This window comes from Eschrichtius robustus, chromosome 3 (assembly GCF_028021215.1).
Source record: "Eschrichtius robustus isolate mEscRob2 chromosome 3, mEscRob2.pri, whole genome shotgun sequence".
Taxonomy (NCBI): Eukaryota; Metazoa; Chordata; class Mammalia; order Artiodactyla; family Eschrichtiidae; genus Eschrichtius; species Eschrichtius robustus.
Genome location: NC_090826.1, coordinates 175,923,474 through 175,950,314, shown reverse-complemented (window position 1 = coordinate 175,950,314; position 26,841 = coordinate 175,923,474). Strand labels below are relative to the sequence as shown.

General features: G+C 35.1%; 1 non-coding gene across 1 annotated transcript; it reads right to left on the bottom strand.

Annotated features, from left to right (window-relative positions):
- Positions 1 to 7,202: 7,202 nt before the first annotated feature.
- LOC137763149 (U6 spliceosomal RNA) lies at positions 7,203 to 7,310 on the bottom strand. Its single transcript, XR_011073713.1, has one exon. It is a non-coding gene; the product is annotated as a U6 spliceosomal RNA (small nuclear RNA).
- Between the last annotated feature and the right edge of the window lie 19,531 nt (positions 7,311 to 26,841).

The following is a 26,841-nucleotide window of genomic DNA, read 5'->3' as shown; positions in this document are numbered from 1 at the left end:
TCATCCAAATCTGTAAAGCAGAATCTGTGATAAGCCCTTGGCATTGCTTTCCTGGCTCTGAGCAGCCTTTTAAAACTTTAGTCTGAGATTCCTTATAAAAAAATTCTAACACAGCCAATTTAAAGGACCTATGTGATAAATTACATAAGTAATCAAGCCAAGTTTATTGAAATCAGGCTTAATTTGAAAACAATCTTAATTTGGATATATTTGGTAAATAGGGTATTTTAGAGAGAAAACGATTGTTTCAGTGGATATCAAATTCTGTTGAGTTTTGTATTTACTAAGACTCCCCCCCCAGATAGCCCCTTCCTGTATAATTTTAAGTTGAGTGAATAAAACAACACTCTAAGATTGTTTCTGAAGCTTATCCTTTCCATATAAACCCTGGGGATCAAGTTATTCTTAAAACCTGGAAAGAGGGGTCCCCCAAAGGTGAATTATTGCCAAAATGGAAGGGCCCCTATAAAGTAATTTTAGCCACCCCCCCCTTGCTGTCAAACTGCAAGGGATATCTAGTTGGATACATTTATCCAGACTAAAAGCTTTTACCTCCAAAGACCCAGCAGGTCACAAGAGAAGAACAATACACCCGTGAGCCAGTAGAAAAATCTGAGATACCTGTTTAGAATACAGGTACCACCGACAGATAAGTAAAATGATGTGGTGGGCTGGACTTTTGCCATTCTTGCTATTGTACTCTTGCTTGCATTCCACCAGTTTGCTCAGCCACCAGGGAAGGAGCTCCTTTGTCCATGCTGGGTTTAAGGGAAACACTGTCCCACAGAAATGCTCCTCCCATTGACTTTGTCCACCTTACTAGTCCCTGTAACTAGGGGACAGTGGCAAGAAAATACACTTATCGGTATTTCCAGAATTATATCTAAAGGGGAACATTTAAAAGAATGCTGGATATGCCGTCAACACCCCCAGCTGGCTACTGGTCCTCTTGCGTTTCCCCTGAACCGGCCGGGTCCAGTGGTAATTAATGATCTAAATCAGGGACAACTGCCACCCCCTCGACCTCTGCTGGTCACACTTGGACTTTCCAGGGTGCGATTCCAATGCTTTAATGCGACTACCCCCATACAACTGGACCCGAGGTGTGGGGCACACTATGATTAATTGCACAAATAGCATTTATTTCACATGCCCTGAGAACCCCCCCAAGATATAATTACACCAGATATCCTGCCTCTTATATAGGGATAAACTGTACCTACAACTTTACCCACTGGTGCCCTGTTTCCAACTATGGCCCAGTCTCCCTAAACAACAGGGAAGGGGAATGTGAGTGGTGGGAAGGAAATGTCCCATCCACCTAGTCAATCCCATTCAACTCACCTGTGGAATTCCAGGCAAATAGTGATCTGACCTGTGGAGGGTGACCCTCTGATGGTGTCAGCAGGATCATCCGTGAGCATCTTGTTAAAAATGTTGTAGAGCTTCATACACTTAATTATCAGCATAATGGTCTGCTGTCCCCTAATTGTTTAAGTACTCACAACAGTTATATCCTTCAAGAACTGTCCGCTCTTAACAACCGTGAGACAGACATTCAGGTCTGCACCCTGGAAGGGTTTATTTTCCTCTTCAGACACCCAAACCATCATATGTTATGGAATTATGGCCAGGCCCTGTCCTTTTCCAGCCAAACTATAGCCTGTAAATGCATTGTCCCCTTCATAGGAGGGTACACTATAGGGACAAGAGGTATTTTTATCTATAACAGAACCATTCCAGCTCCCCGCCGAACCCAGAGAGCACTAGGAATGATCCTAACAGGGGCAGGGCTGGCCATAGGAGTGGCAGCTCTGGGGAGGCTTTACCTATTATAAAGCAACACCAAGAAATCTCACCAGACAGCTTGGTTATATGAGGAAACAGGACAAGCCTTAACATGACTTAAGACCTCTCTTTTTCCTTTGGCTCATGTAGTTCTTGACAATCATCTAGCTCTTGATCACCTTCTGGCAGAACAAGGTGGAGTTTGTGTGATAACTAATACTTCCTGCTGCACCTGGATCAATGCGACAGGACAGGTAGAAGTTAATATTAAGGAAATATACACCCAAGCAGAATGGCTTCACAATTTTAGCAGGGGTGATATCGCTTCCACTGTCTGGTCAGCAGTAAAGGAAGCCCTAAGTTAACCTGGTTGCTTCCCTTTCTAGGCCCTTTAGTGGCTACTGCTCCTCTCCTTTTTGGCCCTTGTTTGTGTCTCCTAGGCCCCAACAGTTTCAAATAAGACTCATGGTTCAACGAATTCAACCCATTCCAGAGGAGGTGGCCCAGGTAGCTACAGTTCCTTGGAACAGTCAGTAAGGGATGTCTACACCTCTAGCGTAGGCTAGGGTCTGCAGCCCTTGTCCAGCATGAAGAAATTTCAGAAGAGACCTTTGGCCCCTTAAGAAAAAGGGGTGTAGAATCCCTCAAGGGGGAATGAGACAGGCTGGGACCTGGGACCCTTTGCTGCAGTGCTTGTACCTGAACAAACATCTCCTCCAGCAACAAAATACAGACACTATAAGGAACTAAAAATAACTGCATGCATGCACAGCTGGGGCAAATTATGAACAACAAGATACAAAAAGACCAAAACCCAACTGCCACTTCTGAGGAGCTGGGAGCAAAAGCAGGGTATTGGGCATGCACACAGCACCACCAAGGGGGTAAGCAGACCACCTAAGCCACTCCTCCAGCTTGACCTCTGGACCCGACCCCTACCCTCATCCCATATAAGGAACCAGCTGGTCCCCTTCCCCCCCCTCATCAGGGAGACAGCAAGGGAACCTGTTGCTTGTTTTCCCTCCCTCATGCTGCAGCACGAATCCCAGTAAAGCCTTGCCTGAGTTTTTCATCTGGCCTCTTATCTGTTTCTATTAAGGAGGCCAAGAACCCTGGTCAGTAACACAACCATCATTAAACATTACATTAAAAATTTAAGCTATTAACTTGCCAAATAGATTGGTCAATATAGTTAACATGATTTGAAATACTCTCCAATAATATTCTAGAATTTTCAAGAATATTATCTAGTGTACCTTATCAGATAAATGCTTTAAGAACACATGCATTCCTTATGAAAGTAATAAAACTGGTTCTCAAATATTATTTTTTAGCAAAAGGTCTTCAAATGCAAATTTATTTCCAAATCACATTGTACTTATACAATGTATACCAGTATACAAATTTAAACACTATGCATGTCTACCTTTTAGAAGTATAGTGTATAAAAGGTACTTACCAGTCTCAACTGTAGGGTAATGACAATAGCATAAGAGGAATTAAAATATATACTGTAATTATAATATAGCAACACATTATAAATTTTAATTTTAGTTGTGAAATTTTGTAGTTTAATATGGTAAATAAAAATTTGCTTACATATTTTATCATTTGAGCTATGTTTTTTTTTCATTTTTTTCTAGGAACCTGATTAATACTATTGTCAATTTGGAAAAAGAAGAAAATGTAAAATAAGTTAAAAGAAAGGAACAAAATTTGCCTGAGAAATGGTGCCCAAAATAAAGTGGGACTTTGAGTGGTAAATAAGGAAAATTAAATATTTGTTACAACACTATAGAGCATAAAAAATTCACTGTTTGCTTTTTTACAAGGACATTCATCAGTCAACTTTATATATAAAGTGATTGTATTGTTGTTGCACTCAGAATAGTTTAAAACTTTTGAAACCTAAATGCTAATACAATTTGGCATGCAGTATGTAAAAATATTGATATCAAATAATTGTAGAGTAACATACAAAAAACCTTAGCACAGATGTACCATTCCCATCTGTACTGGAACATAAATCATGCATTGGTTTGCCATATTGAAAAAATCTGCACTATTATCTAAATTTAAAAATCAGGACAAGTAAATCACTACATTAACCTTTTGGAATTACAATTTAATTATTCTCTGCACACCAGTTCACATTTATGCAAGTTTTTCTTCTGAATTAATAAGTCGTTTCCTTTAATTGCTCAAATGGTGTTCAAAGTTCTGATTTTTACAAGCACACAGATATTATTTTGGGAAGTCAGATTTCTATAAAATTCTTCTTTATTAAAATAGCTACATATCATTTGCCAAAAATTGTTAACAGGGCTAAAGAGAAATGCATTGTAGTATTCTACAGTTTGTCCTGGATGAAAAATGTATAATACAGTCATGACTTGCCTATGTAATAAGAGTTACATCCTTTAGTCTTAAATTTAATGCTATTTTAATTAAATATTTGAATACAATTATTTGTAAAGCCTCCATTCTAATATTATAGCCTTACATCACATGCCAAAAGCAGCCTTTGTTTGAACTGTTTGAGTTTTGTCACTTTTTCACACTTAGTATGTACATCCATTTAAAAATAATTACTATAAAACCTAAGTTATTGTAACTTCACTGCCCTGTAAAGGCTTGGTCCTCAAAAATATTTACTATTTGATTATTGACTACCATTTATATTTTCATTGTTTGGGTCACACACCACATACACACACACAATGATACGAAATTACAACAAAACCTTCCTTGAACTGTTACAGCTGTTTCCAGTTCCCTCCACCTGTGGCATCCAACCAGATTGCAGTGGAAGGTACATTTGATGTAGAGTTAGACTCACCCAAGTATGAGTCCTACTCCTGTAATCACTAACTGGGGCATCTTAGGTAAATCATTATCTTCCTTGAGATTATGTTTCATTATAAGAGAGAGATTCAAATATTCCCCCCTATAGAATCATTGTAAATTTGAGCTTGAGTCATCAAAGTTACCTTCACCTTTTGAGATGCCCTCTGTGGAATGCCCAAGGCTTTCTTGTAATTTCCATGAATTTTGGGAAGCCTCTATTACTTCTGCCTCAAAGTTCCTGGAATCTTGCCACACACAAGTTATTCTCTTTTCTTCTTCTTGCCAGATTTTAAACTAATTCCGCCTTTTCTCATTTCCCACAAATATCATTTGCCAAACATCTCCAATAGATTTAAAGGTAAACTTATGAGGTCTTTTGTAATTTAATCATGAACACCATATAAAACGTATGTATGAGACTTCACAAAATGATGGGAGATTAGAATCCTTTTAGTCTTAAAAGGCCTTGAGCCCTCAAATATCTCACTTGTTTACAAGTTTTATGTTTTCCTTTGTTGTTGTTTATAAGTCTGTTTTTAGTCCCTTCTCTTTTTTCTTTCATCCTACCCAACATTTTTATTGCCAAAGGAGGGCAGCTATTTATATTTTGTTTACTTATGCATGTACATATGCATGAATTTATTTGATTCCATCTAGCCAGATGTAAAAATAAATTTTGCAATATCCATACTGATTAAATAAGACCTAATAAAGATCCCTATGCCAATACATGACACATAATCATTAGTCAAACCAAGTTATGTCTCATCCCCTTTAACCAGAAAATAGATGAAATAATGCACTTCCTACAGGTGAACTTACCCACAGACCATGCCAGTGAATATTCAAGGACTACATACCATATGTACTCTGGGAGCTGAAGTTGCCCATAAACATAACTATTATGAAATTACTTCAAACGGTTGTGCAGTAAGTCTATTCTCTAAAATCAATGAAAATAAATTGTTAATTGGCTTGAAAGACAGACAGATTGTAAAATGGCTTCCCATTTTCCTCATCTCCTAGTATTCATGCCCTGTGCAATCTCCTCTCTTTAAGTGTGGGTGGGACCCATGACTTGCTTCTAATCAGAGAATATGGCAAAGGTGATGAGATGTCACAGATAGAGAGATATACCATGTTCTTAGATTGGAAGAATCAATATCGTCAAAATGACTATACTACCCAAGGCAATCTACAGATTCAGTGCAATCCCTATCAAATTACCAATGGCATTTTTCACAGAACTAGAACATAAAATTTTAAAATTTGTACGGAAACACTAAAGACCCCGAATAGCCAAAGCAATTCTGAGAAAGAAAAACGGAGCTGTAGGAATCAGCTCCCTGACTTTATAATACAAAGCTACACTAATCAAAACAGTACAGAAATGGTACAAAAAGAGAAATATAGCTTAAGATCATAACTCACAACTTCTGTCTTACTAGAAAACTCTCTCTGCTAACTCTCACCCTTGCTGGCATTTAAGCTGCTCTATGGAAAGGTCCAAGTGATAAGGAACTGAATGTGGCTTCCAGCCAACAGCAAGCAGGTGACTAAAGATCTCAGGATGACAGACCTTAAGGAACTGAATCTTGCCAACAGCCATATGAACTTGGAAGTGCATCCTTTCTCAATTGAACCTCAGATGACACCACAGCCCTAACCAGCATGTCCTTGATAACAGATTTATAAGACCTTAAAACAGAAAACTCAACTAAATCATACCCAGATTCTTGACCACTGACATTGGGAAAATAAACTTGTGCTGTTTCAAGCTGCTAAGTTAATGGTAATATCATTACACAGCAAAAATGAGATACAGAATATTTCCACAATGTGAACAAAATACTTTTCAAATATTTTTGTGTAAAAAATTTTAAGCATATACAAAAGTCAAAACAATTGTATAGCAAACACCGATATAAATAAGCCAGCAATGTTCTCATCAGTGCTTATGAATAACCAAAATTATGGAGGAGAACATTACAGGCATACTTTGTTTTATTGCACTTTGCTTTACTGTGCTTCACAGATATTGCAATTTACAAATTGAAGGTCTGCAGCAACCCTGTGTTGACTAAGTCTATCAGTGCCATTTTCCCAACAGCATTTAGTTACTGTCTCTGTGTCACATTTGGTAATTCTCTCAATATTTCACCCTTTCATTATTATTATATTTGTTATGGTGATCTGTGATTAGTGATCTTTGATGGTACTATGAGGACATGCTGAAGGCTCAGACGGTTAGCATTTTTTTAGCAATAAATTTTTTAATTAAGGTATGTACATTGGTTTTTTAGATATAATGCTATTACATACGATAGACAATAGCATAGTGTAAACATAACTTTTATATGCACTGGGAAACAAAAAATTTATATGACTGACTTTATTGCAATATTCACTTTATTACAATGGTCTGGAACTAAGCCCACAATATCTTTGAGGTATGCTTGTGTACTATAAGAAGCAAAAAAATTAGGCAACAGAGCTAACTGAAATATGTACTTATAATTTTTAAATAATCCAGTATTTTCTAACATATCTTATTCAATTTTAATTTCCATGAAGTTTTTTCCTTAAAAGGATAGAATATTATTCTTTTGCACAAGGCCATGCTAATCTTCTCGGTATTGTTCCAATTTTAGTATATGTGCTGCTGAAGCAAGCACAAGGATAAGATATTATTAGTCAATGATTGAAAAATTAACAAAAAATATTCTTAATATTTATGTGTTATATTTGACAAATACCTTAGTAGAAAAAATTAGAATTGATTCTTTGAAAAAATTAAAATTCAATTATTTTTCTTGAGGAAAAAATTACAACATGGATTTTATTTTGTATTTGAAGGACAGAAGCAAATTAATTACATTTACAGTTGGATGGATGCCAAAGTTATTTTTATGAATAATTAACATTGCGAATGCTGACGATATATTGAATACCTTATTGTCATAAATGCTCTAAGAATATAAAACAATTACAGTCATCATGTCCTTCTGATCTCTCTTCCTATATCTAATACTTTTATTTCTTTAGAAATCTTTTTTTTTTTTCAGGTCAAACAGCATGATAAAGGACACATTGCTTTGCTTTTAATATTGTTGTAATTTTCATATATATAAATGTTATAAATTTCTTTAGTGTATTTACTTATGTGTATCATTTACCTTGAGTTTTGTAAAATCCATTTTCTAAATGCTGTTGCATTGCAAAATTAGGTGCTGAGTGGAAAACATATAACAAAACTTGGTGGGGGACTTCAAATAATGGTGGAATGGTACTTTAATGATTAACAGATCCTGAAAATGTCTGTTTGACTACATGGTTAAAACTTGTAAAGAAGTTGTATATGTAAGGGATTTATCAAGTGGAGCGCAAATATTGGGTTGGCCAAAAAGTTCGTTCGGGGTTTTCAACGCTGTTATGGAAAAACCCGAACGAACTTTTTGGCCAATCCAATATAAGAAAAACTGCAATCAGCATTGGCAATAACTCTAAAAGAAAAATGTCACCTGGTATTTGTTAAAGTAATTTAAAGCATGCCTATGAAGGCCTCAGTTAAAATTTTAAAAAAATAAAACTTTGCCCAAAGCTGGACTATAAGAATTTCTGCATAAATAGCTTAAAGTTAGGGAACCAGGGGAAGGACAGAGCTGAGTTCAGCTACCAGTGACACTATGAAGCACTGGTTGAGGCTATTATTAGGGAACAATTCTGGGCTCCCTGAGAGTTCATTTACCAGCAATGTATCAGCTGTGGAGACTTGAGCAGCACATAGACTGAGGCTGCAGGATGACGCTAAAAATTTAAGCGTGATTGTACAACTAAGCACGACCACAGACCATGGCCTCCATGGACCCAATGCCCCTTCACTGATATCAGGGCTATGCAGATGCCCTGAACACTTCATTTGCCTCACTCTGGGTAGAGAAGAAGTAAGAAGAGAGAAAAAATTAGTCTTAAATTGGTTGGGTTTGAATATTAAATTTGAGTTAATTTTACCTAAAAATAATAATTTTAACCCCAAAGTGACAGAGCTTTAAATTTAAAGAGTCATGCTTATCAGGTAGAATTTTGTTTCTGGTTTTTTACTCCATGAGAAGAAATGGCAGCCCCAAAGCTAAGCTAAGATCTGTTAAAAAAAAAAAAAAAAAAAGATTTTAATGCTTCATTTCTGAATTTTGACTGTATATTTGAGCTTTGTCACATATACACTAGCATATGTGTGTGTCTGTGTGTCCTGTGGGAAACAAGTTTATTCCATAGTCTTAACTAACTCTTTGAGGCATAAATATAGAAGAATCTTATTTTTACCCAATACCGTGGTTTGTCATATCTTCATCTCCTGTACTATAGTATTATTTGTGACAGATTTTAATAATTTCTAGTCAGTTTTGTCAATTAAACTTGGTCTGATCTATTTAAAACTTCCAATCTTATACCTGATTCTAAATATGCGGATATTCTTCTACCATCATTCTGGCTCTAGTTGCTCCCATGTTTGAAGGCCGAGAGGAGAAAGAAACCAAAGCCTAATGTGGTGATGTTACTGTCTTATGAAGAGAAGGCTTTGCTGCCTTTTGGAAAAAGCTCTGGCAGTTTCTTATAAAGTTAAATGTACACCTATCACTCCTTGATCTAGAAAGTTTACTCTTTGGTATTTGCACAAAAGAAATGAAAATACACACAAACACACCCAAAAACAAACTAGCAAAGAAACAAAAACACGAGATAAGAATCTTCAAATAACTCTTATGTGTAAGTCAAACATTAGAATCAGTAAGTGACTGGTCAAGCCACTTGACTATTTATCCTACCTTCTAATATAACTCCCTCCCAGTACACAGGCAGATACTTCAGAAGCTCTCATGGATTCCCTCCAGCAGTTTCCTGAGTGAGCAAGCTTTTCAGAAGCTCTGCATTCCCATCTGTGCAGGAATCACCCATCTGATCATTCTCTTTTCCTATCGACCAGTACATGGGGAGAGGATGACTAGGGTGACGTGTGGAAAAGTAGAGCTAGTTCTGCCTCCAAGAAAGCCCTCGGGCAAGGTGCCTGGTCCCCATTTTGGGTAGCTCCAGGGCACCTCTCTTTAAACTGAGTGGCATTTGACATTTCATTCTTAATTTTAGCCTGGCAAAATTTGGAAACACTAACATTCCCCTGAAAATCCTACTGTACACACACTCACGCATGCACTAAAGAGAAAGTCATGCAGTAGTTTTCAACCAGGGGTGATTTTGCCTTCACATGACATTTGACAATATCTGGAGACACTTTATTTTCACAGCTGAGGTGGAGGTTGCTATTGGCATCCAGTAAATGGAGAAAACAGATGTTTCTAAACGTCCTACAACGCATTGTACCCCCATAAAGCAAATAATTATCTGGTCCAAAATGTCAAAAGTGTTGAGGTTGAGAAACTTTGAGTTACAAGAAATCTCAAACTTCAGACTTTTATAGAGAAACTATAAATGCTGGAGAGGATTAAAAAATCGTACCCAGAAATATGGCACCTTGTAAGAGTGAGCCTATGTGAAATAAGCACGCCATGTGATCAAGCTGCAGATATTTACAGTGATCGTAGACATTGTCTTCTCAACCTTCACACATCAAGTCATTTCAATAAGCCTGTACAGTTTTTGTTGGAAGTAATTACAACTAGAAATGACAGCAAAACCATATTCTCAAAGGACAGTGTTGTACGGTAACCTAATGATGCAGATAGAATATCATTTAGTATGTTTTAAAAGAATTATGAAGAACATCACCAATGACATTATGTTGAGTGCTTTAACAAGTAACACAGTATTTAAAATATTAAAGAAATATGGTACCTTTAAATGATGCAAAGACATCTACTTATTTTCAAAATTAATTTAAACCCAGGAAATGAGTGCACTTATTTGTGCCATAACTTACATAAATTCATTTCAAAAATATATTTTTAGTTTTATAGTTTGACCAGCAATAAATAAGTTCTGGAAGAGAATATATACTCCTAATACACTCACCTCTGTCCACACCCTAGAGCTAAATATTATTCAGTAAATTTTGTATTATTAAGAATGTACACAAATATAAAATGTATATTTACAGATTTAATAAATGTCACTTAAATATACATCTATTCACTTATTTGACAAATATTTTTTGAGCCTAAAATTAAACAAGCACTGGGCTAGGTGCTGAATGCACAGCAGTGGACAGGAAGATAATGTCCTTGCCCATATGGAGAAACATTCTAGTGTCCATGTTAAATGGTTTATATTTAGACTCAGTGAATCCTGAGCCAAAATGAGCTAACATCATTAACTTCATCCATGCCAAAACGACATTATGTATATCGACTACTAATTTAAAAGATGACTAAGAAAAGCACAATTTCAAATATATATGTTTCATATTCTAAAATTATTTTTAGCTTATCTAAATTAAAACTATTTTCAGCAATTTATGTACGTATATATTTATGATATAACTTCATGTATATATATATGTATCTACATATAAACAAAATGGTGACATTTTAATAAGAGTTTCATTAATAATTTTCCAAACCTAAAAAATATATCTTGAACAGGTACCTAGGAAGCAATAGATATTAAGTGAATTCAATAAAAGCATAGAAATTTCTATGGTACAGTCATTATTTGATTTCTAGCCCATATGTAAATCCAGTCAAAGTTGTTATCATCTGTTTACTGTTTGTTGGCCAATCTTAGGTGAATTGGTACTTAGTCCAGCTCATTCCTCACTAAATCAGATCATGTTAAAAAAGAATGACTGCCATTAAATTGGAGCTAATTGAGACCAGTGGTGGTCTAAGTATCAGACTGAAAGATTGCTGGAGTCCATTGTTAAATCGGCATGGTGGATTACATGTCACTTTTAAAGTCTGATACCATAGAAATGTCACAGAATTTCTGCTTGGTAATTTCAACATCATTTTAGAAAATTAAAAAAAATATTTTTTGAAAAAGAAAAATGCATGACAAAGGCAGAAATATTTTAAAGTTTCACAAGACTAGTAATGAAGTGCTTGCAGCCATTTAAGTATGTGCTATTCATCCAAGATTATGAAGTTATAAGTTCATTTGAATATATAATTCACAACTATAAGTGATAAACAATATACTAAAATGATTTTTTATATAAAAATATACAAATATATATTTATATGCATGTATGTATTTGTGTGTATGAAACAAATCTGTGAAATAACACTGATATGTATTTCTCCTCATTCTCTGAGCACTATTGCAGGCTCTCAGTCAATGAGTGGTAGCGTGGAATATTTCACTGGATAATACTGGCCAAGGAGTATTTGGAACAGATACTTCCAGGCATCACAGATCTTCCCTTAGGACTGAGGACTGTGGGGAGTGCTGCTGAAAGAAAGGCTTCAGCTGTAAGCCATCTGGGAACAGTCAAGTCACATCCAATGACTGGTCAGACATGGGTATATGAACCCCTGGGGCCCTTGCCCCAACTGGGTACAATTCTAAAAGGTGCTTCCTATTTCACAAGCTCTTTGTGGAGCCGGCTGAAGCCTCCCATCAAGAGTTCATGACAATTTTTCCCTTAGCCCACTCCTGCTTCCTTCCCTTCTTCCCCTTGGTGTTGATCCCAGAAATGTTCCCTAATAAAACACCTGCAGACTAATCTCCATCTCAGAGTCTGCTTCCTGTGGAAACTACAACAGTGTTATAACACATTCTGCCAATAACCTTTACTTCTTAGTGCCCTACTATGCTCTCTGGCATTGGTTGAGTACACCATGGTTTGGTTATGGCTCCTTTCAAGCCATTTATTTACATACTTCTTAGAGAATTGTTTAGATCCATAATGGATGGTAAAAGTTGTTCAACTAGTAACACGGACCCACAGGAAGAAAAAAAAAAAGTATCACAGTGAATGTGAAAATTAAGTTTATAGAGTCTGGAATCCTTCAATAAAATCATTGAATAAACAGTGAGTAAAGAAAAACAGGCAGCTAGGGATATGTGGGAGCCCTCTAACATTCTGAAGAACATTGTGAACATCAAGGCAGCTTGAGAGGCATAAAAGTTTCAGCTGGAATTACATCAGAGCTTCAGGCATTTCAAAGAGAATAGAAGAGGGAGATCAATGTGTGATGCTTGGATAGGATCACAACAGGACTATGCTAACCTCACCCCAAATTGTACTGATACAATCAGTGTTCCCATATTCCTAGGACTGTATCACCTACCTGAAAGAGTACAACTAAAAAAGAAGCTCAAAATTTGGGACACAATGATCAATATGATGAAACATTTGCCTTCACGACATTCAATGAGTTTCAAAGGAAGTAGTTTCAAGACTAACACATATTAACTTTTCTTAGAAAGTTATTTCATCTTAAGTATACATATTCCTATTTTGTATAGTTTCAAATGTGGTAAAAATAAATATATTAAAACTCTTGGTATAACACAATCCACTCAATTTATGAAGATCTTGTTCACTAATGATGGAATTAAATGATGCCAAATTACTGAAAATGTGTTCTTCCAAAAGCACCATCTGGATTCTTGACAGAGTATTGGCAGCTGGAATCTTAGTTCTTAAATTTAACAGTACTCTTGGGCCTCTAATTGGGTTAGTCCATCACAAGCTGTGTTAACTAACAAAAAGACTCACTATGCTTTGGTTATGTAACATTCTTTCATTTTTAGAAAACAGTGTTAGTTTTAAAATGCAACAGATGAAATTCTTAACCATTCACCATATTCTATTTAATACTGTTGGTCCCTAATATTTTCATATAGAAAAATAATATGAATTTATATCATTAATTCATTCAACTTTATTCATTTATCAAAGCTTCTAAACCCATGAGATCTGAGACCACTTTCTTTTTATTCAATATTGTAAGACCAGAACTTAGGAAAGTGCCTGAAACTTATTAAGAATTCATATATAATTATTCACATATTACTGAATATATGAAAAAATCCAAAATGAATGAATGAATAAGTGAATGAATGAATTCACCTTTTATCTCCCAGAATGGGCCTCAGTTACTTGTGCATCACACGCATTTTCTTTTCAATTAACTAATTTTAAACATAAACACGAGCTAAAAAATTAATCATGGCAAAGCAAAACTTGTCCACTAAGTATGAAGAAATATCTCCTGGCATGAGTTGAGCTGAAAAGATCTCATTGATTGCATCATAAATGCACAAATTTTCATCTTGAACTGCCTGAAAAGGTTCTAGTTTCAGTTTAAACATATTAGAAAAATCCTAACCATCCACAGTAATGTCTTCACAAGTTTTATTTATATAACAGATGTTATCTTCTACAGAGTTGAGGAAAAAACAACTAAATCAAATATACTTTCATTCTTCTCTAAGGTAGAGGGAATTTTTAGTTGAGCAAATCTTCCTAGGTACAGATTTCTTGAGTATTTTATACCACAAGTTAACAAATCAAGGTCAAAAATATTATCTGGGCAATGTAAGAGAACAGAATCTCCAGATTTGGCACATATTATGTTTCCTGACTTTACAAGGTCAAGACAGAAATAACATTTCTCAATGTCCTTCTCAGGACAGTTAACGGTTGGTTCAGGCCCTTAAAGAAATACTTTAAGAATGGTCACTGTTTGCAGGTGACATGATACTATACATAGAAAATCCTAAAGATGCTACCAGAAAACTACTAGAGCTCATCAATGAATTTGGCAAAGTTGCAGGATACAAAATTAATGCAGAGAAATCTCTAGCATACATTAACAACAAAAGATCAGAAAGAGAAATTAAAGAAACAATCCCATTTACCATTCCATCAAAAAGAATAAAATACCTAGGAATAAACCTACCTAAGGAGGCAAAAGACCTGTACACACAAAACTATAAAGATGCTGATGAAAGAAACTGAAGATGACACAAACAGATGGAAAGATACACCATGTTCTTGGACTGGAAGAATCGACATTATTAAAATGATTATACTACCCAAGGCAATCTATAGATTCAATGCAATCCCTATCCAATTACCAATGGCATTTTTCACAGAACTAAAACAAAAAAATTTTAAATTTGTATGGAGACACAAAAGACTCGAATAACCAAAGCAATCTTGAGAAAAACAAATGGAGCTGAAGGAATCAGGCTCCCTGACTTCAGATTGTACTACAAAGCTACAGTCATCAAAACAGTATGATACTGTCACACAGAAACAGAAATATAGATCAATAGAACAGGATAGAAAGCCCAGAAATAAACCCATGCACCTGGATTGGTCAATAAATCTATGACAAAGGAGGAAAGACTATACAATGGAGAAAATACAGTCTCTTCAATAAATGGTGCTGGGAAAAATGGACAGATACATATAAAAGAATGAAATTAGAACATTCTTTAATGCCATACACAAAAAATAAACTCAAAATGGATTAAAGGCCTAAATGTAAGGCCTTAAATTATAAAACCCTTAGAAGAAAACATAGGCAGAACACTCTCTGACATAAATTGCAGCAAGACCTTTTTCAATCCACCTCCTAGAGTAATGAAAATAAGAACAAAAATAAACAAATGGAACCTAATTAAACTCAAAAGCTTTTGCACAGCAAAGGAAACCATAAACAAAATGAAAAGACAATTCACAGAATGGGAGAAAATATTTATAAATGATGTAACAGACAAGGAATTAATCTCTAAAAATTACAAACAGCTCATGCAGCTCAGTATCAACAAAACAACCCAATCAAAAAATGGGCAGAAGACCTAAATAGACATTTCTCCAAAGAAGACATACAGATGGCCAAGAGGCACATGAACAGATGCTCAACATCACTAATTATTAAAACTACAATAAGATATCACCTTACACCAGTCAGAATGGCCATCATCAAAAAGTCTACAAACAATAAATGCTGGAGAGGGAGGGTGTGGAGAAAAGGGAACCCTCCTACACTGTTGGTGGGAATGTAAATTGATACAGCTACTAGAGAAAACACTATGGAGGTTCCTTAAAAATGTAAAAACAGAACTACTATATGATCCAGCAATCCCACTCCTGGGCTTATATCTGGAGAAAAACATAATTCAAAAAGACACATGCACCCCAATGTTCATTGCAGCACTATTTACAACAGCCAGGACTTGGAAGCAACCTAAATGTCCGTCGACAGAGGTATGAACAAAAAAGATGTTCAGTGGATAGATACAGTGGAATATTATTCAGCCATAAAAAAGAACAAAATAATGCCATTTGCAGCAACATGGATAGACCTAGAGATTGTAATACTGAGTGAAGTAAGTCAGACAATGACAAATATATGATATTGCTTATATGTGGAATCTAAAAAAAATGAGACAAGTGAACTTATTTACAAAACAGAAATGGAGTTACATATGTAGAAAACAATCTTATCGTTACCAGGGGGAAAGGGGGAGAGGGATAAATTGGGAGATTGGGATTGACATATACACACTACTATATATAAAACAGACAATAAGGACCTACTATATAGCACAGGGAGCTCACTATACTGTAATGACCTATATGGGAAAATAATCTAAAAAAGACTGGATATATGTATATGTATAACTAATTCACTTTTCTGACAGCAGAAAGTAACACAACATTGTAAATCAACTATACTCCAATAAAAATTTTAAAAATATGTGGTCCATGTATACAATGGATTATTACTCAGGCATTAAAAAGAATGAAATAATGCCATTTGCAGCAACGTGAATGGACCTGGAGATTTTCGTACTAAGTGAAGTAAGTCAGAAAGAGAAAGACAAATACGATATTGCTTATATGCGGAATCTTAAAAAAATAACAAATGACCTTATTTACAAAACAGAAACAGACTCACAGACTTAGAAAACAAACTTATGGTTACCAAAGGGGAAAGGTGGTGGGGAGGGATAAATTCAGAGTTTGTAACTGACATGTACACACTACTGTATTTAAAATAGATAACCAACAAGGACCTACAGTATAGCACAGGGAACTCTGCTCAATATTCTGTAATAACCTAAGTGGGAAAAGAATTTGAAAAAGAATAGATCCATGTGTATGTGTAACTGATTGATTTGCTGAAACTAACACAACATTGTTAATCAACTATGCTCCAATATAAAATAAAAATTTTTAAAAAGAACTACTTTAAGAACCAAGTTTGGAGGCTGGTACTCAAGATTAGAAATTCCAACACTTCTTTTTTTCAATGATTCCAGATTATATCTAGCTCTTAGAAACCTATTTGAAATAATTAATTTCAAAAGATATATCCATAAGTCACAATGTCAACTAGTTGTATTTCACTCAATGCTGATCATGTCCATTTAACTAAATATACATTTATACTATACTACTGTAAAAAGGAAGCCAAAATATTGGAGTTTAGGTAGGATTGGAATAGTTTGCCATGACAGAAAAAAAGAAGAGCTAGCTTCCCTTGACTCCAAAAGGAAAGCATACTTATTTATTGACCATTATTTTCCTCCCTTGCCATTTGGCAAGACAAAGGCTGGAAATAGCTTTGAACTCTAGCTCTTTGACTGTTTAAGGATTTTGGCAGGTTACCCCACCCCTCTCTTTTTAGATATGTTAAGCAATTAATTAGTATTAATTAGGATTAATGCCTTACTGGGAGACTTCTTTTTGCACTGTCATAAAGGTCTAGGGCCATAAAGAACTATATTTTTCTTATATATCTTATTTTTCATTCTCAGGTGCCAAACTTAGTTTAAAATTCTGAGCTATTTTAGGTATAAATTTCTCAGAGTACTTTTAGTACAGTCTCGGCCTCTGTAGGGGCTTCCATTTAAAACTATAGGTTTTCTACAGCTACATGTATCCTCATCAAGCAAGATGATGAGGATACTTTTGTTCTCTTGTAAGTCTGAAACTATTTCTTTTTATATGTCTTAGGGCACTGACCTTGTTCTTGTCTTATCATGGCTTCTTGTTATTTTCAGACTAATTCTAATATTTCTGTATTAGAAATATTGCTTTTATGCATGGAAGAAGAGGTTCTATGATCTTTTCTAAATTGCATTTTTCTAAATCCAAACAATACAAAGAAAATAGTTGGTTGCACATAACTTATGATTCTACATGGAAAACATTCATTGTTAATGAAATCTTTGTAGCAAACTGTGCAAACCAATATCTAGGAAAATGATACATAGCAATGTTCTATTACAGCCATTGCAAGATCTGGACTACATTTGATTCTATTACCTGGGATGAAATGTTTCACAATATATGCATTTTTATCATTAATAGTTTGTCACATTATTTATCACATAAATAAATTGACTCTTATATTTAAATAAATCCATGAATACAGATTCTGAATGAAACATCAAGAGAAAATTAAAACATAACTTTGTCAGTAGGCTTTCTAAGTGTCAGGACTTCTGTTTTGATCCCAGATATAGAAGTGCAGAGAAACCAATTTTCTCCTTTTTTGCAGAAAAAGAGTTAATTGAAATTCACCACTTGCTGAAAAGAACAAGCAGCAGGTCAATGAGACCTCTCCATAACAGGCAACCAAATAAAAGTCACTGGGTGCAATTAAGATCATTGAAATTTCAAGGGAACTACGTGTATCTTTAAATAAACAAATCAATAAATGGTACTTATTCCTGTGAGTATGAATTGGTTCTAACTGAGCTGAAATGATCTAAGATACCAAATTGCTTAACTATATCTTTTAAATCATTTTATTTCTCCAGTTCAAACTGAGCTACAGATCTATATAAAATCTTTGTAATATTTTTGTAACAGAAAGCTCAGTATATATACTGTATTAACTAGTGAACTATCAAGAATATTTAGTTTAGCTTAGACTGGAGGCCCAACAGATTATGAAAATCATAATAATAAAGCCCTAAATGTGCTTGTACTTTAAGGATTTTACTATGAGGAAACAACTAAATAATTAGCATTTATACCATCTATAGTCCATAGATGACCTACACTATCAAAGTACAGATTTTACAGTAATCTCAGATCTAGTTCAATAATATCCTAGACATTTGAAAGTATAGCTGATAGCGCTTCTGGCCTTTACCAGTTTTTGGTTTTATTGTTTGTAATTATATTTGGTATTTAATCATATTTTTTGTTAGACATTCTTGTTAAAGGAGATATTTTTCTGTTAAACATGAAAAAGAACCTGTGTAATAAAAGAAAGATTCAGATATAAAGCAATCTTCAAAAACTTCCATTTTGAAATTAAAGAGTAAGAAGTCTACTTAGCACCACTATAAAAAACATAAGGAAGATTTAACCCTTGTAATTTTACCTAACAGTCCCTTCTTAACTTCATATTGATTTTCTACAGAGCACAAGAAAATGGAAGTTTGAAGGAAAAACCTATTAAGTGGTTCCAGTAATACTGAAATTGAAACACGTTCAAATATATCTATTAGTGTGAAATCCTTTGTAAGGAAATTTGGATTAAACTCTAGAAAGGTTTAGACTGTTAACAACATCAATAAAATAGATATATAAAGTCAGGTGAAGAAGAAAATGTCTCTGAATGACACATACAATGTTTTAAATATATAATGCAGGCAAATCTGGAGTCACTACTTAAATTATACCTTCTCATTTTACAGTAGATATAATCTATGTAATATATGGGTGCCCCTGATGTGTCTTTTTTAAATGTTATATTATAGAAATTTTCAATCACATAATAAAGAAAAGAGAATAATATGGTAAAGACTCATATACCTATAATTTAGTCTAGATTGGGCAATGGTTACAGTTTGTTATACTTATTCCTCTATATTTTCTTAAATATTTTAAAACATATTATAGATATCATAACATTTCATCCCTAACTATTTCAATGTGTAACAAAAAACTTACTCAACGTGGCCAAACTAATTTTCACAACCAACAAAGTTAAAAATAGTTCCTTACTATCTTAAATACCCAATCCAAATTCAAATTTCCCCCATTGTCTTAATAGTATTTTACAGCTGGTTTTAGTTGGGATCCAATCAAGACCATGAATTCAATGTACTGTAATTTTTATGTCTTTTTAAATTTTTAACAATTGTTTCCTTTTCTCCACTTCCAGCTGTCACTGCAGAGATATGGCAAGTTGTCCTTTAGAAGGTAGCATTTTCTGGAGTTGTTAGATAGTTTACTCATGTTGTCATTTAGCATGTTTTTCTATTTTTTAGAAGAACTTAGAGAAGTTCTCTTTAGAAGGGAATTTAGACCTATAAGATAAATAAGATTCAGGTTAAACACATATGGAAAGCTTACTTTATAGTTGGTGGTGGAAGCCAGAAGGGTGATAATTTAGGGGAGGAGGGATTAGGGAATTGGGGAGAGGGGGCAGATTCTGTGGGGCAGACAGTGGTCTATTTTGTTTCTAGATGTTTGTTATACATGACTGTTCAACTTTGGGAACATTAATGAAGTTCACATTAATCAAGCTGTGAACTTTTAATTTTAAAATGTGCATTTTAAAATTAATTAAAAAAAAAAAGAATATCACATATTCTTCTAATCTATAGCGTCATATCATTATGTACCTAATGCTTGGTTATCCTAACAGCATTTCTAAAATGATCACACTAGAGTTGTGACGGCCTTAACTTTCCTCTATAATGCTATATTTTTTCCCCTTAAGGACAAGCAACTATTTGTGGAGTAATGCTTCAGTGCCCTGAGAATATCCAGTTTACCATTAGCCTTCCATCTAGTAATTTTAGTAACCACTGATGTCCCTTGCCTAAATCTATTAATCAGTTTATTCATTAAGTGTAACAAAATGGTGTTTATTCCCCTATAGTCTTTCAAAGTTTATATACAAATACAAAAGCAACTACAAGCCACTACTTGTATGTATCGATATATAGAAAGGTACATCTTATTCATATGCATATGTACACATACAAGTGCATATGTTTTACTTTCCCCCTTATAAAACTACATTATATTATAAACTTTTTCATCTTGCATTTCTTATTTAATATGCCTCATGAAAATCCCTCCAAGTCTACTAGTATAAAAATTCGATTCATCATTTTTTAATGATTCTACAACAGTATAGGTATATGATCATTTATTCAGCCACTATTTTTTCCCATTTTATGTTCCTATCAAGAATCTTTCAATTTATATCCTTGTATGTATATTTTTAATCCTTGAAGGGTTTATGTATTTTAAACACTTTTAGATATTTTCATCTTGCTTTCCAAAAAAAAAAAATTAAGAACCATGTACATTTTCTCTATCAGTGTTTGAGAAAAGCTCTGTATCTTATCTCAAATGGTACAAAATGCTATTTTATTGCTACTTTGTCTAATAGTTTGAGCATCTTTCTTTATATTTGCAGAATAGTCCAATATATTTGTTTGTGATTAGCCTGGACATATTATTTTCGTTCCATTTCTTTATTTATTTAAATCACTACAAACAGCAGGATATAGAAGGATGTAAGAACCCATTGTAAGAACCCATTTTAGTGATGAGAAATCTGATGCCTCTGATTTTTATACTATGTTACATAACAGTTATTGTTGTTTTTCTTTCTGGACTCATTTAGAATTTCAACTTTATCTCTGGAGTTCAGAAATTTCACCAATATAAAAATGAGCCTCTCTTAATATTCTTTATTCCTACTCAATATTTGACTAGTTTTTTAAATCTAAATACTCATGCCTTTGATTATTTCCTTTTCTAACTTCTCTTTATTTTTACTCTCTAGAATTCCTAATTGGCTATGTCCTGCTTTCTGAATTTTTCCTTCAATTTTTAAGAATTCTGCAATTTTTTCTGATATTTTAGGTTTATTGTTTTTGGGTTTTTTTTGAGTGTGGTCTGGGATATAACTTCAAGTCTATCTTTCAGTTACCTACTTTGTCCTTAAGATATGTTCACTCTTTTATGTAAAAATTTTACCAATATTTTAAAAATCAGCATTCATTCATGAATATTTATCAGATACATGGGGAATGTATTGGGTGCAATTATACAGAGTGTATGAAGAAGATTTGTATCCCCACCTTCATGGAGCTCCCAGAGGTATAAATAAAATACTATACACAGTGACGCACAGTGATGCCTATTCTGATAGCTCATCTGAGGATAAGAGCATAGCCATAATGCAGGTGTGCAGCTGCAAAGTGAGAAAATATTATGTTGATAATGCAGAGTGCCTGGGTCAGAGTGGAAAAGCTCACAAGACAACAGATAAGAATGCCTATGTGCTTGCTAGTTGATAAACCTCAGCTGTGTCCTATGTGTGCAACATCTACTAAGATGCTCAGCAAAACTGTAATTAAATACTGTTAAGAGAAATGAGTCTCATAAGGGAAATCCCTAACATCACTGGAATTTCTAATTCTCTTCTACCTACTTGTTTCCTTTCCTTTCAAATAAACCATGCTTCCTGGTGATCTCTGGGAGGGTGATAATGCCATACAATACTGTAGAAAGGCAGAAGAGAAAAATTGATACTGACAGGACATGAAGAAAAGTGTGATAGAGAAAGTCAGGTTTTCAGAAGTGGATCGATATCATTACAGATAGAGAGAATAATGTAAGTAAAAACTAAAAAGGAGGGATACAACTGAAACAGAGGAGAGGATGAAGATAATGTGTACAACAGGGAGCAGTTGGAAAAATAATGAAAAGAAATGGCTCCGGGACTTCACTTGTCTTAGTATCACTGCCCCATCCACTCTCTAAACTTCCATGCCTTCAAAAGCAGGAGTGAAGAGGAGACCCCCAAAGCTCAAGTGCCCCTGCTAAGACTGCTCTTCTTCCTCCATTGGCTTCTGAGAAGTGCCAAGGCTCCCAATGTTACTCATTACAATTCAGCACAGGGTAATGGAAAGAACAATGATCTCGAAATGAGCTATGCACTGTGGTTGTAGCTGGGGTACAGAGCGTCTGAAATGGTTTCCAAAGATCCCCATGTCCTCATATCCGTGCCTTTGTGCAATCCGCACCCCCATTCTCACCTTTCCTGTTTACCCCATCAATATTCACAGCCTCTTCCATGCAACCTCCCTTAAAGACTCTGAGCACTGATTGCATCACACAATCAATTCCTGATTATATCAGTCGTCACCAGAAATACAACTGTCCCCAGTGACCCTCATCTCTTATCAGATTTTTATCTCCTGATCTACAAACCCTTTCACTGTGCACTCTGGATCTTACAGTTCATTATTAGAAAAATCTCCCAGATCTTCTATTGCTTCTATGAGTATTCACTTCTCCTAATACCTGGCTCTTCCCTGAAGACAGGGCTTCCCTTGCAGCTCTCTCAATCACAGGCTGTGTTCTCTTCTACACCCCTTATCCTACTAGGCCTGGAGGTGGTGAAGGTGGTCTTACTTCACATTGTTTCTTCCAATCTTATCCACCCTTCCCTTTAAAAACTGGAGGTTTGAAGCTCTAACCATTAGATCATCTCACCCACTATCCTTCCTTGTTGCAGTCCTCTGCAGACTTCAGTTCACTCCCTTTGTTCCTTCAAGATTGTAGCTTCTAATTTAATCTCCACAATCACGCTCATAACTTTGGTAAGTTTTCAATCATCATATAGATAGTTTTTCCAGAACCCTGTCTCTGAATACTTTGACCTCCACTCCAATGATTACCTTATTATTCACAGTATCTCTACCCATCACACTCATGGTTATACTCTAGCCTCACCTTGCACTGGTCAGAATGGCCATTATCAAAGAGTCTACAAATACACTAAGAAGAAAAGAGAGAGAACCCAAATAAACAAAATAAAAAATGAAAAAAGATACATAACTGATACTGCAGAAACAGAAAAAAAACCCATAAGGGAATTATCAACAATTATATGCTAAAAAATTTGACAACCTAGAAGAAATGGACAAGTTTCTAGAAACATACAGCCCACCAAAACTGAATCAAGAAGAAATAGATAATTTGAAAAGATCGATCACTAGAAGTGAAATAGAATCTATAATTTAAAAACTCCCTACAAACAAAAGTCCAGGACCAGATGGCTCCACAGGCAAATTCTATAAAACATATAAAGAAGAACTTATACTGATTCTTCTCAAACTCTATCAAAAAAGTGAAGAGGAGGGAACAGCCCAAAGACATTCTATGAAGCCACCATCACCCTGATACCAAAGACACCACCAAAAAATAAAAATTGCAGCCAATACCTTTGATGAATATACATAAAAAAGGTCATACACCAGACCAAGTAGGATTCATCCCAAGTTCACAAGGATGATTCAACATAGGCAAATCAATCAAAGTGATACACCACATAAAAGAAAAGACAAAAACCACAGGATCTTCTCAAAAGATGCAGAAAAAGCATTTGAAAAATTCAACATCCATTCATGATAAAAAAAAACTCTTACCTAAGTGGGTATAGAGGGAACATATCCCAATATAATAAAAGCCATTTATGACAAACCCATAGCCAATATAATACTAAATGGTAAAAAGCTGAAAGCCTTCCCACTAAAATCTGGAAGACAAGGATGCCCACACTCACCTCTTCTATTCAACATATTATTAGAAGTCCCAGCCACAGCAATAAGAAAAGAAAAAGAAATAAAAGGTATCCAAATTGGAAAGGAAGAGTTAAAATTGCCATTATATGCAGATGATATGATACTATACATAGAAAGCCCTGATGACTCTACACAAAAACTACTAGAACTGATAAATGAATTCAGCGAGGTAGCTGGATACAAGATTAACATACAGAAATTGGTTGCATTTCTTTACACCAACAATGAAATATCAGAAAGGAAATGTGAAAAAACATTATCTTTTAAAATCGCACCCCCCAAAATAAAATACTTATGAATAAAGCTGACCAAGGATGTGAAAGACTTATATGCTGAGAACTGTAAAACATTAATAATAGAAATTGAAGACAACTCGAGAAACAGAAAGATATCTCCTGCTCTTGGACTGGAAGAATTAATATTGTTAAAATGGCCATACTACCCAAAGCAGTCTACAAATTTAATGCTATCCCTATCAAATTACTCATGACATTCTTCACAAAACTAGAACAAATAATCCTAAAATTTATATGGAACCATAAAAGACCCAGAATTACCAAACCAATCCTGAGGAAAAAGAACAAAGCAGGAGTCATAATCCTCCCAGACTTCAGGAAATACCACAAAGCTATAGTAGTCAAAACAGCATGATATTGGCACAAAAACAGATGTATGGATCAATGGAACAGAATAGAGTCTAAAAATAAATCCACACACCTACAGTCAATTAGTCTTTGACAAAGGAGGCAAGAATATACAATGGGAAAAAGACAGTCTCTTCAGCAAGTGGTGTTGGGAAAGCTGGACAGCCACATGTAAGTCAGTGAGGTTAGAACACACTCTCTCATGATACACAAAAATAAATTCAAAATGGCTTGAAGACTTAAATATAAGACATGACATCATAAAACTCCTAGAAGAGATCATAGGCAAAACATTCTCGGACATAAATCACAGCATTGTTCTCTTAGGTCACTCTCCCAAGGCAACAGAAATAAAAACAAAAATAAACAAATGGGACCTAATGAAACTTACAAGCTTTTGTATAGCAAAGGAAACCATAAACAAAACAAAAAGACAAGCTACAGAATGGAAGAAAATATTTGCAAATGATGTGACTGACAAGGGCTTAATTTCCAAAATATATAAGCAGTTCATACAACTCAACAACAACAACAACAAAAAAACAACCCTATAGAAAAATGGGCAGAAGACCTAAATATATATTTCTCCAAAGAAGAAATATGGCCAATAGGTACATGAAAAGATGCTCAACATTGCTAATTATTAGAGAAATGCAAATCAAAACTACAATGAGGTATCACCTCAAAACTACAATTAGGTACCACTTCACACCAGTCAGAATGGCCATCATTAAAAAGTCTACAGATAACAAATGCTGGAGAGGGTACAGAGAAAAGGGAACCCCTCTACACTGTTGGTGGGAATGTAAGTTGGTGCAGCCACTGTGGAAAACAGTATGGAGATTCTTCAGAGAACTAAAAATAGAATAACAATATGATCCAGCAATCCCACTCCTGGGCACATATCCAGACAAAACTATAATTCAAAAAGATACACGTGGTAGTTCTATTTTTTTTTTTTTTTTTTTTTTGGCTGCGTTGGGTCTTCGTTGCTGTGTGCGGGCTTTCTCTAGTTGCGGTGAGCGGGGGCTACTCTTCGTTGCAGTGCGTGGGCTTCACATTGTGGTGGCTTCTCTTGTTGCAGAGCACAGGCTCTAGGTGCACAGGCTTCAGTAGTTGTGGGACGTGGGCTTCAGTAGTTGTGGCTCACGGGCTCTAGAGCGCAGGCTCAGTAGTTGTGGCACACAGCTTAGTTGCTCCACAGCATGTGGGATCTTCCCGGCCCCGGGCTTGAACCTGTGTCCCCTGCGTTGGCAGGTGGATTCTTAACCACTGCGCCACCAGGGAAGCCCTATTTTTAGATTTTAAGGAACTTCCATACCATTCTCTATAGCGGTTGTATCAACTTACATTCCCACCAACAGTGCAGCAGGGTTCCCTTTTCAGCACACCCTTTCCAGCATTTATTGTTTCTACATTTTTTGATAATGGTCATTCTGACCGGTGTGAGGTGACACCTCACTGTAGTTTTGATTTGCATTTCTCTAATAATTAGTGATGTTGAGCATCTTTTCATATGCCTCTTGGCCATGTGTATGTCTTCCTTGATGAAATGTCTATTTAGGTTTTCTGCCCATTTTTGGAGTGGGTTGTTTGTTTTTTTGCTATTGAGCTTCATGAGCTGTTTGTATATTTTGGAGATTAATCCTTTGTCTGTTGTTTCATTTGCAAATATTTTCTCCCATTCTGAGAGCTGTCTTTTTATCTTGTTTATGGTTTCCTTTGCTTGCAAAAGCTTTTAAGTTTAATTAAGTCCCATTTCTTTATTTTTGTTTTTATTTCTGTTACTCTAGGAGGTGGGTCAAAAAAGATCTTGCTGTGGTTTATGTCAAAGAGTGTTTTTCCTATGTTTTCCTCTAAGAGTTTTATAGTGTCCAGTCTTACATTTAAGTCTTTAATCCATTTGGAGTTTATTTTTGTGTATGGTGTTAGGTAGTGTTCTAATTTCATTCTTTAACATGTAGTTGTCCAGTTTTCCCAGCACCACTTATTGAAGAGGCTGTCTTTTCTCCAT